This window comes from Lontra canadensis, unplaced genomic scaffold (assembly GCF_010015895.1).
Source record: "Lontra canadensis isolate GAN:19392208 unplaced genomic scaffold, GSC_riverotter_1.0 scaffold77, whole genome shotgun sequence".
In the NCBI taxonomy this organism is placed as follows: domain Eukaryota; kingdom Metazoa; phylum Chordata; class Mammalia; order Carnivora; family Mustelidae; genus Lontra; species Lontra canadensis.
Genome location: NW_022631071.1, coordinates 3,085,903 through 3,088,521, shown reverse-complemented (window position 1 = coordinate 3,088,521; position 2,619 = coordinate 3,085,903). Strand labels below are relative to the sequence as shown.

Here is a 2,619-nt window from a genome sequence, read left to right as displayed (position 1 = left end):
GTACTGTTGTTTCTATTAACAAGTACATCAACAAAAGTGCTTCTTTTTTTAAGATTTTATTTATTTGACAGACAGAGATCACAAGCAGGCAGAGAGGCAGGCAGAGAGAAGAGGAAGCAGGCTCCCTGCTAAGCAGGGAGCCCAATGTGGGCATTGGTCCCAGGACCCTAGGATCATGACCTGAGGTGAAGGCAGAGGCTTTAACCCACTGAGCCACCCAGGTGCCCAACAAAAGTGCTTCTTATGGTTCTATGGATTGAGACGTGCAAGAGCCCTTTGAAAATGTCAGTTTTCATGGAATGGTTTTACTTTCTTTATTTACACAAAATTATCAAGTAAATGTAGGAAACTCATATTCCTGAAAAAACAGCTTTTGTGAACTTGGTTTCCAATGTGCTGTAGTCTAGCAGAAACAAGGAGGACTTGGGCATCAAAACAAGCAAACAAACAAAAACTAGCTAGCCAGAGACCTGGTTATGTCCTGAGAATTTCTTTACATTGGTTTAAAAGTTGAAAAATGAAGATGCTAGTTTTGATGAGAAGTGGGAGTGCCCATTTAAGAAAGTATCTGAAATGCATTATTTTTAGAAATGCAGTGTTTGTACTGTAGATGTTATAGTTTTAAGCCTGTTGCTAATAATTGGGGAAAAGTCACAGGTTGAGTAATACCCACATCTAAACCTAACCTCCACAATATACTTAATATGACTAAAGAAAGATGATATATTATTTATAAACTTAATCTGTTACCTAAAAAATCATTTGAGACAGAGTGTGGATTGGAGCATATGCACATATATCTTCCCTTTAGCAACCCTTCAGCTTGCATGAGCAGCCAATACTGGCCTACTTTTGTTGCCCCACTGTGCCTCATGGGCTATAACAGGTTTTAAGACCTTTGTAGCCACCCACATTTTTGCCTCCATTCTTGTTCCTCCAAGAAGTCTTTCTTCTTTGAATTTTCTCCTCAGTCTCTTTTCAGAGATATCCTTTGTCTCTTGATTCCTTAACTAGGTCTTTAACTTTGGTTTACTTTTATTCTGCCCCATTCTCATTCCTGCCCATAGACCTGGAGAGAACTATGCATAATAAATTACATTATCTTTGAAAAAACATTGTCTATGTAGGGCTTTTGAGTGATGGACAAAAGGATGATAGCAAAGTGTTTCTCAAGAGGGCACTCTTGTCATGGTGTGGACATAATTCTCCATTGTGTGAAATTGAATTGTGCATTGCAGAGCCTTTAGTACATCTGGCCCTAAAGCATTAAATGCCAATACTAATTCCCAATGACTATGGAAAAATACCCTGTATATTTCCAAACTCTCCGAGGGGTTAATAAATTTTTAGATTAAGAACCACTGGTAACTCAGCCGCTGGAGAGGAGCTGGAGGAGGACGGTGGCCCACGAGGCTTGTCGCAGACAACGAGGCGGCGATGTCCGCGAGCCAGGCGAGTGCCACGGTGGCAGCGGCGGGGCCTCGCACGCTGCAGGGCGTCCTGGGCTTCGGCCTCCTTCCGGTTCCCAGGAAGCCATCTGGTGGCCAGCACGGGAGCAGCAGCAATAGCAGAGGCGGAGGTTCCGGCGCGTCTCTTGCGCCCCCTTCAGCCTGAGCCGGGGGAGGCCAGGCGGACCGGGTGGCTGGAGGGGGGTCTGCTGCCCAAGAATGGGAATTCTCTTCACCAGGATATGGAGACTCTTCAATCACCAGGAGCACAAAGTTATCATTGTTGGGCTGGATAATGCAGGGAAAACTACCATCCTTTACCAATTATCTATGAATGAAGTTGTACATACATCACCTACAATAAGAAGTAACGTAGAAGAAATAGTGATTAATAATACACATTTTCTAATGTGGGATACTGGTGGCCAAGAATCTCTTTGGTCTTCTTGGAACACTTACTATACTAACACAGAGTTTGTAATAGTTGTTGTGGACAGTACAGAGAAAGGATTTCTGTAACTAGGGAAGAACTCTATAAAGTGTTAGCCCATGAGGACCTACGGAAAGCTGGATTGCTGATTTTTGCTAATAAACAAGATGTTAAAGAATACATGACTGTAGCAGAAATCTCCCAGTTTTTGAAACTAACTTCTATTAAAGATCAACAGTGGCATATCCAGTTATGCTGTGCTCTTACCGGCGAGGGATTATGCCAAGGACTTGAATGGATGATGTCCCGATTTAAGATTAGATGATATCTACTGACTTCTCCTCATAGACTTTGTATAAACGAAGTGCTGTACTTGATCTGAAAGCTGCAAAAATCAATGGTTTAGATATATTTATAATAAACTGATTTAAACTTTTTCTATCAGAAGAAAAATTAAGACCACTTATTTGAAAACAAAGATGAAGTCTCACTTTCCAATCTGCTTTCTCATTAGTTCCTTCCAAAGCAAGTTCTTTAAAGCTGTGATTGCCATTTTTCTCATAATGAATCCTCTCAGGACATCGTGTAGCCTGTGGTAAGTACAAAGGGAGAAGAAGACATTTTTCACTTTAAGAGCTTTATTATCAGTATAACCCTCCTTAGTTGAATGTGTATTCTCTTTGTGTTCCATTAAGTCAAAATACAAATCAGCACAGATACTCAGTTTCCAATACTTTAAAA

At 41.1% G+C, this 2,619-nt stretch overlaps 1 pseudogene; it reads left to right on the top strand.

Annotated features, from left to right (window-relative positions):
- Positions 1 to 1,596: 1,596 nt before the first annotated feature.
- LOC116881759 lies at positions 1,597 to 2,203 on the top strand (annotated as a pseudogene).
- Positions 2,204 to 2,619: the final 416 nt, after the last annotated feature.